Below are 18,215 nucleotides of genomic sequence, written 5' to 3'. Positions count from 1 at the left end.
ATCCTTGGAAACCGTATCCTAGGAAACCGCTTATCTCAGGAGGCCATTGTGCTCAGAACCAGCACCACAAGATTCTAGATCCCGACACACCGCATTCTAGAATGCAGTAACCAAGGCAACCGTATCCTTGGAAACCGTATCCTAGGAAACCGCTTATCTCAGGAGGCCATTGTGTTCAGAACCCGCACCACAAGATTCTAGATCCCGACACACCGCATTCTAGAATGCAGTAACCAAGGCAACCGTATCCTTGGAAACCGTATCCTAGGAAACCGCTTATCTCAGGAGGCCATTGTGCTCAGAACCCGCACCACAAGATTCTAGATCCCGACACACCGCATTCTAGAATGCAGTAACCAAGGCAACCGTATCCTTGGAAACCGTATCCTAAAACCACTTATCTCAGGAGGCCATTGTGCTCAGAACCAGCACCAAAAGATTCTAGATCCCGACACACCGCATTCTAGAATGCAGTAACCAAGGCAACCGTATGCTTGGAAACCGTATCCTAGGAAACCGCTTATCTCAGGAGGCCATTGTGCTCAGAACCCGCACCACAAGATTCTAGATCCCGACACACCGCATTGTAGAATGCAGTAACCAAGGCAACCGTATCCTTGGAAACCGTATCCTAGGAAACCGCTTATCTCAGGTGGCCATTGTGCTCAGAACCCGCACCACAAGATTCTAGATCCCGACACACCGCATTCTAGAATGCAGTAACCAAGGCAACCGTATCCTTGGAAACCGTATCCTAGGAAACCGCTTATCTCAAGAGGCCATTGTGCTCAGAACCCGCACCACAAGATTCTAGATCCCGACACACCCCATTCTAGAATGCAGTAACCAAGGCAACCGTATCCTTGGAAACCGTATCCTAGGAAACCGCTTATCTCAGGAGGCCATTGTGCTCAGAACCAGCACCACAAGATTCTAGATCCCGACACACCGCATTCTAGAATGCAGTAACCAAGGCAACCGTATCCTTGGAAACCGTATCCTAGGAAACCGCTTATCTCAGGTGGCCATTGTGCTCAGAACCCGCACCACAAGATTCTAGATCCCGACACACCGCATTCTAGAATGCAGTAACCAAGGCAACCGTATCCTTGGAAACCGTATCCTAGGAAACCGCTTATCTCAGGAGGCCATTGTGCTCAGAACCCGCACCACAAGATTCTAGATCCCGACACACCCCATTCTAGAATGCAGTAACCAAGGCAACCGTATCCTTGGAAACCGTATCCTAGGAAACCGCTTATCTCAGGAGGCCATTGTGCTCAGAACCAGCACCACAAGATTCTAGATCCCGACACACCGCATTCTAGAATGCACTAACCAAGGCAACCGTATCCTTGGAAACCGTATCCTAGGAAACCGCTTATCTCAGGTTGCCATTGTGCTCAGAACCCGCACCACAAGATTCTAGATCCCGACACACCGCATTCTAGAATGCAGAAACCAAGGCAACCGTATCCTTGGAAACCGTATCCTAGGAAACCGCTTATCTCACGAGGCCATTGTGCTCAGAACCAGCACCACAAGATTCTAGATCCCGACACACCGCATTCTAGAATGCAGTAACCAAGGCAACCGTATCCTTGGAAACCGTATCCTAGGAAACCGCTTATCTCAGGTGGCCATTGTGCTCAGAACCCGCACCACAAGATTCTAGATCCCGACACACCGCATTCTAGAATGCAGTAACCAAGGCAACCGTATCCTTGGACACCGTATCCTAGGAAACCGCTTATCTCAGGAGGCCATTGTGCTCAGAACCAGCACCACAAGATTCTACATCCTGACACACCGCATTCTAGAATGCAGTAACCAAGGCAACCGTATCCTTGGAAACCGTATCCTAGGAAACGGCTTACTCTGGAGGCCATTGTGCTCAGAACCCACACCACAAGGTTCTAGATCCTGACTCACCGCATTCTAGAATGCAGTAACCAAGGCAACCGTATCCTTGGAAACCGTATCCTAGGAAACCGCTTATCTCAGGAGGCCATTGTGCTCAGAACCAGCACCACAAGATTCTAGATCCCGACACACCGCATTCTAGAATGCGGTAACCAAGGCAACCGTATCCTTGGAAACCGTATCTAGGAAACCGATTATCTCAGGAGGCCATTGTGCTCAGAACCCGCACCACAAGATTCTAGATCCCGAAACACCGCATTCTAGAATGCAGTAACCAAGGCAACCGTATCCTTGGAAACCGTATCCTAGGAAACCGCTTATCTCAGGAGGCCATTGTGCTCAGAACCCGCACCACAAGATTCTAGATCCCGACACACCGCATTCTAGAATGCAGTAACCAAGGCAACCGTATCCTTGGAAACCGCTTATCTCAGGAGGCCATTGTGCTCAGAACCCGCACCACAAGATTCTAGATCCCGACACACCGCATTCTAGAATGCAGTAACCAAGGCAACCGTATCCTAGGAAACCGCTTATCTCAGGAGGCCATTGTGCTCAGAACCCGCACCACAAGATTCTAGATCCCGACACACCCCAGTCTAGAATGCAGTAACCAAGGCAACCGTATCCTTGGAAACCGTATCCTAGGAAACCGCTTATCTCAGGAGGCCATTGTGCTCAGAACCAGCACCACAAGATTCTAGATCCCGACACACCGCATTCTAGAATGCAGTAACCAAGGCAACCGTATCCTTGGAAACCGTATCCTAGGAAACCGCTTATCTCAGGAGGCCATTGTGCTCAGAACCAGCACCACAAGATTCTAGATCCCGACACACCGCATTTTAGAATGCAGAAACCAAGGCAACCGTATCCTTGGAAACCGTATCCTAGGAAACCGCTTATCTCAGGAGGCCATTGTGCTCAGAACCCGCACCACAAGATTCTACATCCCGACACACCGCATTCTAGAATGCAGTAACCAAGGCAACCGTATCCTTGGAAACCGTATCCTGGTAAACCGCTTATCTCAGGAGGCCATTGTGCTCAGAACCCGCACCACAAGATTCTAGATCCCGACACACCGCATTCTAGAATGCAGTAACCAAGGCAACCGTATCCTTGGAAACCGTATCCTAGGAAACCGCTTATCTCAGGAGGCCATTGTGCTCAGAACCCGCACCACAAGATTCTAGATCCCGACACACCCCATTCTAGAATGCAGTAACCAAGGCAACCGTATCCTTGGAAACCGTATCCTAGGAAACCGCTTATCTCAGGAGGCCATTGTGCTCAGAACCAGCACCACAAGATTCTAGATCCCGACAAACCGCATTCTAGAATGCAGTAACCAAGGCAACCGTATCCTTGGAAACCGTATCCTAGGAAACCGCTTATCTCAGGAGGCCATTGTGCTCAGAACCCGCACCACAAGATTCTAGATCCCGACACACCGCATTCTAGAATGCAGAAACCAAGGCAACCGTATCCTTGGAAACCGTATCCTAGGAAACCGCTTATCTCAGGAGGCCATTGTGCTCAGAACCCGCACCACAAGATTCTACATCCCGACACACCGCATTCTAGAATACAGTAACCAAGGCAACCGTATCCTTGGAAACCGTATCCTAAAACCGCTTATCTCAGGAGGCCATTGTGCTCAGAACCAGCACCACAAGATTCTAGATCCCGACACACCGCATTCTAGAATGCAGTAACCAAGGCAACCGTATGCTTGGAAACCGTATCCTAGGAAACCGCTTATATCAGGAGGCCATTGTGCTCAGAACCCGCACCACAAGATTCTAGATCCCGACACACCGCATTCTAGAATGCAGTAACCAAGGCAACCGTATCCTTGGAAACCGTATCCTAGGAAACCGCTTATCTCAGGAGGCCATTGTGCTCAGAACCCGCACCACAAGATTCTAGATCCCGACACACCGCATTCTAGAATGCAGTAACCAAGGCAACCGTATCCTTGGAAACCGTATCCTAGGAAACCGCTTATCTCAGGAGGCCATTGTGCTCAGAACCCGCACCACAAGATTCTAGATCCCGACACACCGCATTCTAGAATGCGGTAACCAAGGCAACCGTATCCTTGGAAACCGTATCCTAGGAAACCGCTTATCTCAGGAGGCCATTGTGCTCAGAACCAGCACCACAAGATTCTAGATCCCGACACACCGCATTCTAGAATGCAGTAACCAAGGCAACCGTATCCTTGGAAACCGTATCCTAGGAAACCGCTTATCTCAGGAGGCCATTGTGCTCAGAACCCGCACCACAAGATTCTAGATCCCGACACACCGCATTCTAGAATGCAGTAACCAAGGCAACCGTATCCTTGGAAACCGTATCCTAGGAAACCGCTTATCTCAGGAGGCCATTGTGCTCAGAACCCGCACCACAAGATTCTAGATCCCGACACACCGCATTCTAGAATGCAGTAACCAAGGCAACCGTATCCTTGGAAACCGTATCCTAAAACCACTTATCTCAGGAGGCCATTGTGCTCAGAACCAGCACCACAAGATTCTAGATCCCGACACACCGCATTCTAGAATGCAGTAACCAAGGCAACCGTATGCTTGGAAAACGTATCCTAGGAAACCGCTTATCTCAGGAGGCCATTGTGCTCAGAACCCGCACCACAAGATTCTAGATCCCGACACACCGCATTCTAGAATGCAGTAACCAAGGCAACCGTATCCTTGGAAACCGTATCCTAGGAAACCGCTTATCTCAGGTGGCCATTGTGCTCAGAACCCGCACCACAAGATTCTAGATCCCGACACACCGCATTCTAGAATGCAGTAACCAAGGAAACCGTATCCTTGGAAACCGTATCCTAGGAAACCGCTTATCTCAAGAGGCCATTGTGCTCAGAACCCGCACCACAAGATTCTAGATCCCGACACACCCCATTCTAGAATGCAGTAACCAAGGCAACCGTATCCTTGGAAACCGTATCCTAGGAAACCGCTTATCTCAGGAGGCCATTGTGCTCAGAACCAGCACCACAAGATTCTAGATCCCGACACACCGCATTCTAGAATGCAGTAACCAAGGCAACCGTATCCTTGGAAACCGTATCCTAGGAAACCGCTTATCTCAGGTGGCCATTGTGCTCAGAACCCGTACCACAAGATTCTAGATCCCGACACACCGCATTCTAGAATGCAGTAACCAAGGCAACCGTATCCTTGGAAACCGTATCCTAGGAAACCGCTTATCTCAGGAGGCCATTGTGCTCAGAACCCGCACCACAAGATTCTAGATCCCGACACACCCCATTCTAGAATGCAGTAACCAAGGCAACCGTATCCTTGGAAACCTTATCCTAGGAAACCGCTTATCTCAGGAGGCCATTGTGCTCAGAACCAGCACCACAAGATTCTAGATCCCGACACACCGCATTCTAGAATGCACTAACCAAGGCAACCGTATCCTTGGAAACCGTATCCTAGGAAACCGCTTATCTCAGGTTGCCATTGTGCTCAGAACCCGCACCACAAGATTCTAGATCCCGACACACCGCATTCTAGAATGCAGTGACCAAGGCAACCGTATCCTTGGAAACCGTATCCTAGGAAACCGCTTATCTCACGAGGCCATTGTGCTCAGAACCAGCACCACAAGATTCTAGATCCCGACACACCGCATTCTAGAATGCAGTAACCAAGGCAACCGTATCCTTGGAAACCGTATCCTAGGAAACCGCTTATCTCAGGTGGCCATTGTGCTCAGAACCCTCACCACAAGATTCTAGATCCCGACACACCGCATTCTAGAATGCAGTAACCAAGGCAACCGTATCCTTGGAAACCGTATCCTAGGAAACCGCTTATCTCAGGAGGCCATTATGCTCAGAACCCGCACCACAAGATTCTAGATCCCGACACACCGCATTCTAGAATGCAGTAACCAAGGCAACCGTATCCTTGGAAACCGTATCCTAGGAAACCGCTTATCTCAGGTGGCCATTGTGCTCAGAACCCCCACCACAAGATTCTAGATCCCGACACACCGCATTCTAGAATGCAGTAACCAAGGCAACCGTATCCTTGGAAACCGTATCCTAGGAAACCGCTTATCTCAGGAGGCCATTGTGCTCAGAACCAGCACCACAAGATTCTAGATCCCGACACACCCCATTCTAGAATGCAGTAACCAAGGCAACCGTATCCTTGGAAACCGTATCCTAGGAAACCGCTTATCTCAGGTGGCCATTGTGCTCAGAACCCGCACCACAAGATTCTAGATCCCGACACACCGCATTCTAGAATGCAGTAACCAAGGCAACCGTATCCTTGGAAACCGTATCCTAGGAAACCGCTTATCTCAGGAGGCCATTGTGCTCAGAACCCGCACCACAAGATTCTAGATCCCGACACACCGCATTCTAGAATGCAGTAACCAAGGCAACCGTATCCTTGGAAACCGTATCCTAGGAAACCGCTTATCTCAGGTGGCCATTGTGCTCAGAACCCGCACCACAAGATTCTAGATCCCGACACACCGCATTCTAGAATGCAGTAACCAAGGCAACCGTATCCTTGGAAACCGTATCCTAGGAAACCGCTTATCTCAGGAGGCCATTGTGCTCAGAACCCGCACCACAAGATTCTAGATCCCGACACACCGCATTCTAGAATGCAGTAACCAAGGCAACCGTATCCTTGGAAACCGTATCCTAGGAAACCGCTTATCTCAAGAGGCCATTGTGCTCAGAACCCGCACCACAAGATTCTAGATCCCGACACACCCCATTCTAGAATGCAGTAACCAAGGCAACCGTATCCTTGGAAACCGTATCCTAGGAAACCGCTTATCTCAGGAGGCCATTGTGCTCAGAACCAGCACCACAAGATTCTAGATCCCGACACACCGCATTCTAGAATGCAGTAACCAAGGCAACCGTATCCTTGGAAACCGTATCCTAGGAAACCGCTTATCTCAGGTGGCCATTGTGCTCAGAACCCGCACCACAAGATTCTAGATCCCGACACACCGCATTCTAGAATGCAGTAACCAAGGCAACCGTATCCTTGGAAACCGTATCCTAGGAAACCGCTTATCTCAGGAGGCCATTGTGCTCAGAACCCGCACCACAAGATTCTAGATCCCGACACACCCCATTCTAGAATGCAGTAACCAAGGCAACCGTATCCTTGGAAACCGTATCCTAGGAAACCGCTTATCTCAGGAGGCCATTGTGCTCAGAACCAGCACCACAAGATTCTAGATCCCGACACACCGCATTCTAGAATGCACTAACCAAGGCAACCGTATCCTTGGAAACCGTATCCTAGGAAACCGCTTATCTCAGGTTGCCATTGTGCTCAGAACCCGCACCACAAGATTCTAGATCCCGACACACCGCATTCTAGAATGCAGTGACCAAGGCAACCGTATCCTTGGAAACCGTATCCTAGGAAACCGCTTATCTCACGAGGCCATTGTGCTCAGAACCAGCACCACAAGATTCTAGATCCCGACACACCGCATTCTAGAATGCAGTAACCAAGGCAACCGTATCCTTGGAAACCGTATCCTAGGAAACCGCTTATCTCAGGTGGCCATTGTGCTCAGAACCCGCACCACAAGATTCTAGATCCCGACACACCGCATTCTAGAATGCAGTAACCAAGGCAACCGTATCCTTGGAAACCGTATCCTAGGAAACCGCTTATCTCAGGAGGCCATTATGCTCAGAACCCGCACCACAAGATCCTAGATCCCGACACACCGCATTCTAGAATGCAGTAACCAAGGCACCGTATCCTTGGAAACCGTATCCTAGGAAACCGCTTATCTCAGGTGGCCATTGTGCTCAGAACCCGCACCACAAGATTCTAGATCCCGACACACTGCATTCTAGAATGCAGTAACCAAGGCAACCGTATCCTTGGAAACCGTATCCTAGGAAACCGCTTATCTCAGGAGGCCATTGTGCTCAGAACCAGCACCACAAGATTCTAGATCCCGACACACCCCATTCTAGAATGCAGTAACCAAGGCAACCGTATCCTTGGAAACCGTATCCTAGGAAACCGCTTATCTCAGGAGGCCATTGTGCTCAGAACCAGCACCACAAGATTCTAGATCCCGACACACCGCATTCTAGAATGCACTAACCAAGGCAACCGTATCCTTGGAAACCGTATCCTAGGAAACCGCTTATCTCAGGTTGCCATTGTGCTCAGAACCCGCACCACAAGATTCTAGATCCCGACACACCGCATTCTAGAATGCAGTGACCAAGGCAACCGTATCCTTGGAAACCGTATCCTAGGAAACCGCTTATCTCACGAGGCCATTGTGCTCAGAACCAGCACCACAAGATTCTAGATCCCGACACACCGCATTCTAGAATGCAGTAACCAAGGCAACCGTATCCTTGGAAACCGTATCCTAGGAAACCGCTTATCTCAGGTGGCCATTGTGCTCAGAACCCGCACCACAAGATTCTAGATCCCGACACACCGCATTCTAGAATGCAGTAACCAAGGCAACCGTATCCTTGGAAACCGTATCCTAGGAAACCGCTTATCTCAGGAGGCCATTATGCTCAGAACCCGCACCACAAGATCCTAGATCCCGACACACCGCATTCTAGAATGCAGTAACCAAGGCACCGTATCCTTGGAAACCGTATCCTAGGAAACCGCTTATCTCAGGTGGCCATTGTGCTCAGAACCCGCACCACAAGATTCTAGATCCCGACACACTGCATTCTAGAATGCAGTAACCAAGGCAACCGTATCCTTGGAAACCGTATCCTAGGAAACCGCTTATCTCAGGAGGCCATTGTGCTCAGAACCAGCACCACAAGATTCTAGATCCCGACACACCCCATTCTAGAATGCAGTAACCAAGGCAACCGTATCCTTGGAAACCGTATCCTAGGAAACCGCTTATCTCAGGTGGCCATTGTGCTCAGAACCCGCACCACAAGATTCTAGATCCCGACACACCGCATTCTAGAATGCAGTAACCAAGGCAACCGTATCCTTGGAAACCGTATCCTAGGAAACCGCTTATCTCAGGAGGCCATTGTGCTCAGAACCCGCACCACAAGATTCTAGATCCCGACACACCGCATTCTAGAATGCAGTAACCAAGGCAACCGTATCCTTGGAAACCGTATCCTAGGAAACCGCTTATCTCAGGTGGCCATTGTGCTCAGAACCCGCACCACAAGATTCTAGATCCCGACACACCGCATTCTAGAATGCAGTAACCAAGGCAACCGTATCCTTGGAAACCGTATCCTAGGAAACCGCTTATCTCAGGAGGCCATTGTGCTCAGAACCCGCACCACAAGATTCTAGATCCCGACACACCCCATTCTAGAATGCAGTAACCAAGGCAACCGTATCCTTGGAAACCGTATCCTAGGAAACCGCTTATCTCAGGAGGCCATTGTGCTCAGAACCCGCACCACAAGATTCTAGATCCCGACACACCGCATTCTAGAATGCAGTAACCAAGGCAACCGTATCCTTGGAAACCGTATCCTAGGAAACCGCTTATCTCAGGAGGCCATTGTGCTCAGAACCCGCACCACAAGATTCTAGATCCCGACACACCCAATTCTAGAATGCAGTAACCAAGGCAACCGTATCCTTGGAAACCGTATCCTAGGAAACCGCTTATCTCAGGAGGCCATTGTGCTCAGAACCAGCACCACAAGATTCTAGATCCCGACACACCGCATTCTAGAATGCAGTAACCAAGGCAACCGTATCCTTGGAAACCGTATCCCAGGAAACCGCTTATCTCAGGTGGCCATTGTGCTCAGAACCCGCACCACAAGATTCTAGATCCCGACACACCGCATTCTAGAATGCAGTAACCAAGGCAACCGTATCCTTGGAAACCGTATCCTAGGAAACCGCTTATCTCAGGAGGCCATTGTGCTCAGAACCAGCACCACAAGATTCTAGATCCCGACACACCGCATTCTAGAATGCACTAACCAAGGCAACCGTATCCTTGGAAACCGTATCCTAGGAAAACGCTTATCTCAGGTGGCCATTGTGCTCAGAACCCGCACCACAAGATTCTAGATCCCGACACACCGCATTCTAGAATGCAGTAACCAAGGCAACCGTATCCTTGGAAACCGTATCCTAGGAAACCGCTTATCTCAGGAGGCCATTGTGCTCAGAACCCGCACCACAAGATTCTAGATCCCGACACACCGCATTCTAGAATGCAGTAACCAAGGCAACCGTATCCTTGGAAACCGTATCCTAGGAAACCGCTTATCTCAGGTGGCCATTGTGCTCAGAACCCGCACCACAAGATTCTAGATCCCGACACACCGCATTCTAGAATGCAGTAACCAAGGCAACCGTATCCTTGGAAACCGTATCCTAGGAAACCGCTTATCTCAGGAGGCCATTGTGCTCAGAACCCGCACCACAAGATTCTAGATCCCGACACACCGCATTCTAGAATGCAGTAACCAAGGCAACCGTATCCTTGGAAACCGTATCCTAGGAAACCGCTTATCTCAGGTGGCCATTGTGCTCAGAACCCGCACCACAAGATTCTAGATCCCGACACACCGCATTCTAGAATGCAGTAACCAAGGCAACCTTATCCTTGGAAACCGTATCCTATGAAACCGCTTATCTCAGGAGGCCATTGTGCTCAGAACCCGCACCACAAGATTCTAGATCCCGACACACCGCATTCTAGAATGCAGTAACCAAGGCAACCGTATCCTTGGAAACCGTATCCTAGGAAACCGCTTATCTCAGGTGGCCATTGTGCTCAGAACCCGCACCACAAGATTCTAGATCCCGACACACCGCATTCTAGAATGCAGTAACCAAGGCAACCGTATCCTTGGAAACCGTATCCTAGGAAACCGCTTATCTCAGGAAGCCATTGTGCTCAGAACCAGCACCACAAGATTCTAGATCCCGACACACCGCATTCTAGAATGCAGTAACCAAGGCAACCGTATCCTTGGAAACCGTATCCTAGGAAACCGCTTATCTCAGGAGGCCATTGTGCTCAGAACCCGCACCACAAGATTCTAGATACTGACACACCACACTCTAGAATGCAGTTCCAAGCCAACCGTATCCTAGGAAACCGCTTATCTCTGGAGACCATAGTGCTCAGAACCCGTCCCACAAGATTCAAGATCCTGACACACCACATTCTAGAACCCCGTATCCAAGTCAACCGTATCCTTGGAAACCGTATCCTAGGAAACCGCTTACTCTAGAGACCATAGTGCTCAGAACCCGCACCACAAGATTCTAGATATTGACACACCACATTCTAGAATGCAGTATCCAAGGGAACCGTATCCTTGGAAACCGTATTCTAGGAAACCGCTTACTCTGGAGTCCATAGTGCTCAGAACCCGCACCACAAGATTCTAGATCCTGACACACCGCATTCTAGAATGCAGTATTCAAGGTAACCGTATCCTTGGCAACCGTATCATAGGAAACCACTTACTCTGGATACCATAGTGCTCAGAAACAGAACCACAAGATTCTAGATCCTGACACACCACATTCTAGAACGCCGTACCAAGGCAACCATATTTTTGGAGACCTTATCCTAGGAAACTGCTTATCTCTGGAGGCCATTGTGCTCAGAACCCGCACCACAAGATTCTAGATCCTGACTCACCACATTCTAGAACGCCGTATCCAAGGCAACCGTATCCTTGTAGACCGTATCCTAGGAAACCTCTTATCTCAGGAGGCCATTGTGCTCAGAACCCGCACCACAAGATTCTAGATCCTGACACACCACATTCTAGAACGCCGTACCAAGGCAACCATATTTTTGGAGACCTTATCCTAGGAAACTGCTTATCTCTGGAGGCCATTGTGCTCAGAACCCGCACCACAAGATTCTAGATCCTGACTCACCGCATTCTAGAATGCAGTAACCAAGGCAACCGTATCCTTGGAAACCGTATCCTAGGAAACCGCTTATCTCAGGAGGCCATTGTGCTCAGAACCAGCACCACAAGATTCTAGATCCCGACACACCGCATTCTAGAATGCGGTAACCAAGGCAACCGTATCCTTGGAAACCGTATCTAGGAAACCGATTATCTCAGGAGGCCATTGTGCTCAGAACCCGCACCACAAGATTCTAGATCCCGAAACACCGCATTCTAGAATGCAGTAACCAAGGCAACCGTATCCTTGGAAACCGTATCCTAGGAAACCGCTTATCTCAGGAGGCCATTGTGCTCAGAACCCGCACCACAAGATTCTAGATCCCGACACACCGCATTCTAGAATGCAGTCACCAAGGCAACCGTATCCTTGGAAACCGCTTATCTCAGGAGGCCATTGTGCTCAGAACCCGCACCACAAGATTCTAGATCCCGACACACCGCATTCTAGAATGCAGTAACCAAGGCAACCGTATCCTAGGAAACCGCTTATCTCAGGAGGCCATTGTGCTCAGAACCCGCACCACAAGATTCTAGATCCCGACACACCCCAGTCTAGAATGCAGTAACCAAGGCAACCGTATCCTTGGAAACCGTATCCTAGGAAACCGCTTATCTCAGGAGGCCATTGTGCTCAGAACCAGCACCACAAGATTCTAGATCCCGACACACCGCATTCTAGAATGCAGTAACCAAGGCAACCGTATCCTTGGAAACCGTATCCTAGGAAACCGCTTATCTCAGGAGGCCATTGTGCTCAGAACCAGCACCACAAGATTCTAGATCCCGACACACCGCATTTTAGAATGCAGAAACCAAGGCAACCGTATCCTTGGAAACCGTATCCTAGGAAACCGCTTATCTCAGGAGGCCATTGTGCTCAGAACCCGCACCACAAGATTCTACATCCCGACACACCGCATTCTAGAATGCAGTAACCAAGGCAACCGTATCCTTGGAAACCGTATCCTGGGAAACCGCTTATCTCAGGAGGCCATTGTGCTCAGAACCCGCACCACAAGATTCTAGATCCCGACACACCGCATTCTAGAATGCAGTAACCAAGGCAACCGTATCCTTGGAAACCGTATCCTAGGAAACCGCTTATCTCAGGAGGCCATTGTGCTCAGAACCCGCACCACAAGATTCTAGATCCCGACACACCCCATTCTAGAATGCAGTAACCAAGGCAACCGTATCCTTGGAAACCGTATCCTAGGAAACCGCTTATCTCAGGAGGCCATTGTGCTCAGAACCAGCACCACAAGATTCTAGATCCCGACAAACCGCATTCTAGAATGCAGTAACCAAGGCAACCGTATCCTTGGAAACCGTATCCTAGGAAACCGCTTATCTCAGGAGGCCATTGTGCTCAGAACCCGCACCACAAGATTCTAGATCCCGACACACCGCATTCTAGAATGCAGTAACCAAGGCAACCGTATCCTTGGAAACCGTATCCTAGGAAACCGCTTATCTCAGGAGGCCATTGTGCTCAGAACCAGCACCACAAGATTCTACATCCTGACACACCGCATTCTAGAATGCAGTAACCAAGGCAACCGTATCCTTGGAAACCGTATCCTAGGAAACGGCTTACTCTGGAGGCCATTGTGCTCAGAACCCACACCACAAGGTTCTAGATCCTGACTCACCGCATTCTAGAATGCAGTAACCAAGGCAACCGTATCCTTGGAAACCGTATCCTAGGAAACCGCTTATCTCAGGAGGCCATTGTGCTCAGAACCAGCACCACAAGATTCTAGATCCCGACACACCGCATTCTAGAATGCGGTAACCAAGGCAACCGTATCCTTGGAAACCGTATCTAGGAAACCGATTATCTCAGGAGGCCATTGTGCTCAGAACCCGCACCACAAGATTCTAGATCCCGAAACACCGCATTCTAGAATGCAGTAACCAAGGCAACCGTATCCTTGGAAACCGTATCCTAGGAAACCGCTTATCTCAGGAGGCCATTGTGCTCAGAACCCGCACCACAAGATTCTAGATCCCGACACACCGCATTCTAGAATGCAGTCACCAAGGCAACCGTATCCTTGGAAACCGCTTATCTCAGGAGGCCATTGTGCTCAGAACCCGCACCACAAGATTCTAGATCCCGACACACCGCATTCTAGAATGCAGTAACCAAGGCAACCGTATCCTAGGAAACCGCTTATCTCAGGAGGCCATTGTGCTCAGAACCCGCACCACAAGATTCTAGATCCCGACACACCCCAGTCTAGAATGCAGTAACCAAGGCAACCGTATCCTTGGAAACCGTATCCTAGGAAACCGCTTATCTCAGGAGGCCATTGTGCTCAGAACCAGCACCACAAGATTCTAGATCCCGACACACCGCATTCTAGAATGCAGTAACCAAGGCAACCGTATCCTTGGAAACCGTATCCTAGGAAACCGCTTATCTCAGGAGGCCATTGTGCTCAGAACCAGCACCACAAGATTCTAGATCCCGACACACCGCATTTTAGAATGCAGAAACCAAGGCAACCGTATCCTTGGAAACCGTATCCTAGGAAACCGCTTATCTCAGGAGGCCATTGTGCTCAGAACCCGCACCACAAGATTCTACATCCCGACACACCGCATTCTAGAATGCAGTAACCAAGGCAACCGTATCCTTGGAAACCGTATCCTGGGAAACCGCTTATCTCAGGAGGCCATTGTGCTCAGAACCCGCACCACAAGATTCTAGATCCCGACACACCGCATTCTAGAATGCAGTAACCAAGGCAACCGTATCCTTGGAAACCGTATCCTAGGAAACCGCTTATCTCAGGAGGCCATTGTGCTCAGAACCCGCACCACAAGATTCTAGATCCCGACACACCCCATTCTAGAATGCAGTAACCAAGGCAACCGTATCCTTGGAAACCGTATCCTAGGAAACCGCTTATCTCAGGAGGCCATTGTGCTCAGAACCAGCACCACAAGATTCTAGATCCCGACAAACCGCATTCTAGAATGCAGTAACCAAGGCAACCGTATCCTTGGAAACCGTATCCTAGGAAACCGCTTATCTCAGGAGGCCATTGTGCTCAGAACCCGCACCACAAGATTCTAGATCCCGACACACCGCATTCTAGAATGCAGAAACCAAGGCAACCGTATCCTTGGAAACCGTATCCTAGGAAACCGCTTATCTCAGGAGGCCATTGTGCTCAGAACCCGCACCACAAGATTCTACATCCCGACACACCGCATTCTAGAATACAGTAACCAAGGCAACCGTATCCTTGGAAACCGTATCCTAAAACCGCTTATCTCAGGAGGCCATTGTGCTCAGAACCAGCACCACAAGATTCTAGATCCCGACACACCGCATTCTAGAATGCAGTAACCAAGGCAACCGTATGCTTGGAAACCGTATCCTAGGAAACCGCTTATATCAGGAGGCCATTGTGCTCAGAACCCGCACCACAAGATTCTAGATCCCGACACACCGCATTCTAGAATGCAGTAACCAAGGCAACCGTATCCTTGGAAACCGTATCCTAGGAAACCGCTTATCTCAGGAGGCCATTGTGCTCAGAACCCGCACCACAAGATTCTAGATCCCGACACACCGCATTCTAGAATGCAGTAACCAAGGCAACCGTATCCTTGGAAACCGTATCCTAGGAAACCGCTTATCTCAGGAGGCCATTGTGCTCAGAACCCGCACCACAAGATTCTAGATCCCGACACACCGCATTCTAGAATGCGGTAACCAAGGCAATCGTATCCTTGGAAACCGTATCCTAGGAAATCGCTTATCTCAGAAGGCCATTGTGCTCAGAACCAGCACCACAAGATTCTAGATCCCGACACACCGCATTCTAGAATGCAGTAACCAAGGCAACCGTATCCTTGGAAACCGTATCCTAGGAAACCGCTTATCTCAGGAGGCCATTGTGCTCAGAACCCGCACCACAAGATTCTAGATCCCGACACACCCCATTCTAGAATGCAGTAACCAAGGCAACCGTATCCTTGGAAACCGTATCCTAGGAAACCGCTTATCTCAGGAGGCCATTGTGCTCAGAACCCGCACCACAAGATTCTAGATCCCGACACACCGCATTCTAGAATGCAGTAACCAAGGCAACCGTATCCTTGGAAACCGTATCCTAAAACCACTTATCTCAGGAGGCCATTGTGCTCAGAACCAGCACCACAAGATTCTAGATCCCGACACACCGCATTCTAGAATGCAGTAACCAAGGCAACCGTATGCTTGGAAACCGTATCCTAGGAAACCGCTTATCTCAGGAGGCCATTGTGCTCAGAACCCGCACCACAAGATTCTAGATCCCGACACACCGCATTCTAGAATGCAGTAACCAAGGCAACCGTATCCTTGGAAACCGTATCCTAGGAAACCGCTTATCTCAGGTGGCCATTGTGCTCAGAACCCGCACCACAAGATTCTAGATCCCGACACACCGCATTCTAGAATGCAGTAACCAAGGAAACCATATCCTTGGAAACCGTATCCTAGGAAACCGCTTATCTCAAGAGGCCATTGTGCTCAGAACCCGCACCACAAGATTCTAGATCCCGACACACCCCATTCTAGAATGCAGTAACCAAGGCAACCGTATCCTTGGAAACCGTATCCTAGGAAACCGCTTATCTCAGGAGGCCATTGTGCTCAGAACCAGCACCACAAGATTCTAGATCCCGACACACCGCATTCTAGAATGCAGTAACCAAGGCAACCGTATCCTTGGAAACCGTATCCTAGGAAACCGCTTATCTCAGGTGGCCATTGTGCTCAGAACCCGCACCACAAGATTCTAGATCCCGACACACCGCATTCTAGAATGCAGTAACCAAGGCAACCGTATCCTTGGAAACCGTATCCTAGGAAACCGCTTATCTCAGGAGGCCATTGTGCTCAGAACCCGCACCACAAGATTCTAGATCCCGACACACCCCATTCTAGAATGCAGTAACCAAGGCAACCGTATCCTTGGAAACCGTATCCTAGGAAACCGCTTATCTCAGGAGGCCATTGTGCTCAGAACCAGCACCACAAGATTCTAGATCCCGACACACCGCATTCTAGAATGCACTAACCAAGGCAACCGTATCCTTGGAAACCGTATCCTAGGAAACCGCTTATCTCAGGTTGCCATTGTGCTCAGAACCCGCACCACAAGATTCTAGATCCCGACACACCGCATTCTAGAATGCAGTGACCAAGGCAACCGTATCCTTGGAAACCGTATCCTAGGAAACCGCTTATCTCACGAGGCCATTGTGCTCAGAACCAGCACCACAAGATTCTAGATCCCGACACACCGCATTCTAGAATGCAGTAACCAAGGCAACCGTATCCTTGGAAACCGTATCCTAGGAAACCGCTTATCTCAGGTGGCCATTGTGCTCAGAACCCGCACCACAAGATTCTAGATCCCGACACACCGCATTCTAGAATGCAGTAACCAAGGCAACCGTATCCTTGGAAACCGTATCCTAGGAAACCGCTTATCTCAGGAGGCCATTATGCTCAGAACCCGCACCACAAGATTCTAGATCCCGACACACCGCATTCTAGAATGCAGTAACCAAGGCAACCGTATCCTTGGAAACCGTATCCTAGGAAACCGCTTATCTCAGGTGGCCATTGTGCTCAGAACCCGCACCACAAGATTCTAGATCCCGACACACCGCATTCTAGAATGCAGTAACCAAGGCAACCGTATCCTTGGAAACCGTATCCTAGGAAACCGCTTATCTCAGGAGGCCATTGTGCTCAGAACCAGCACCACAAGATTCTAGATCCCGACACACCCCATTCTAGAATGCAGTAACCAAGGCAACCGTATCCTTGGAAACCGTATCCTAGGAAACCGCTTATCTCAGGTGGCCATTGTGCTCAGAACCCGCACCACAAGATTCTAGATCCCGACACACCGCATTCTAGAATGCAGTAACCAAGGCAACCGTATCCTTGGAAACCGTATCCTAGGAAACCGCTTATCTCAGGAGGCCATTGTGCTCAGAACCCGCACCACAAGATTCTAGATCCCGACACACCGCATTCTAGAATGCAGTAACCAAGGCAACCGTATCCTGGGAAACCGTATCCTAGGAAACCGCTTATCTCAAGAGGCCATTGTGCTCAGAACCCGCACCACAAGATTCTAGATCCCGACACACCCCATTCTAGAATGCAGTAACCAAGGCAACCGTATCCTTGGAAACCGTATCCTAGGAAACCGCTTATCTCAGGAGGCCATTGTGCTCAGAACCAGCACCACAAGATTCTAGATCCCGACACACCGCATTCTAGAATGCAGTAACCAAGGCAACCGTATCCTTGGAAACCGTA

Source organism: Desmodus rotundus, unplaced genomic scaffold (assembly GCF_022682495.2).
Source record: "Desmodus rotundus isolate HL8 unplaced genomic scaffold, HLdesRot8A.1 manual_scaffold_15, whole genome shotgun sequence".
NCBI lineage: Eukaryota > Metazoa > Chordata > Mammalia > Chiroptera > Phyllostomidae > Desmodus > Desmodus rotundus.
Note: the sequence above shows the minus strand (reverse complement) of the source record.